This window comes from Pygoscelis adeliae, unplaced genomic scaffold, assembly GCF_000699105.1.
Source record: "Pygoscelis adeliae isolate BGI_AS28 unplaced genomic scaffold, ASM69910v1 Scaffold1443, whole genome shotgun sequence".
Lineage (NCBI taxonomy): Eukaryota > Metazoa > Chordata > Aves > Sphenisciformes > Spheniscidae > Pygoscelis > Pygoscelis adeliae.
The window spans coordinates 2,978-3,657 of NW_008824463.1; positions in this window are offsets into that span (position 1 = coordinate 2,978).

Below are 680 nucleotides of genomic sequence, written 5' to 3' on the forward strand. Positions count from 1 at the left end.
CCTGCCGAGCTCAGGCTCACAAACTTTGGGGCAGCTTCCCCGGGAAAAGGGCTCTAAGGGCTTGCAGCCCTTGGTGTCGTGCTGGAGCAATGCAGGGGAGCTGGCACGCGCGGGAGGTTGGGGCCCAGTGGTGAGGGGAGCTGGCTACAGGTGCCAGGGACCTGCAGTGCGTGCTGGTCCCCCTCCAGGGTGACATCGGCCGTGTCACAGCTTGCTGCAGGAGATGACTGCCTGGCAGCTTCATCCCCCGTAAAGAAAGCCCACCCTATATGACTCAACATCCCCGTGACACCCAGTTCCTCCCACATCATCCGTCCCTGAGCTCTCCCTGTGATCCCGGTGACACCGTGAGCCAGGCCCGGCTGCCCGCTGGGTGCCCTGCCCTCCTCCAGCAGCTGCCCGGGCTGTGGAGATGGAGCCCGTGCCGGGCAGGCTCTGTGGGCAGCTGGTGGGGCCCGTGTCCCCATGGGGATGGTGCGGCTCCTCGCCAGACACAGAAATTAAAAACAGGGGGGCAAGCTTTGCGAGGAGGCAAAGACAGGCAGGCCCTGCCTCCTCCTTCGCACGCCCAGAGCCGGGTCAGCGGAGGTCGCCGGATGGGCTGGGCTGCCCCCGGCCCAGCGGGAGCCCCCGGGGGGGGGCTCGGGGAGGGGCTGAGGCAGAAGAAAGTTGTCTGTGCT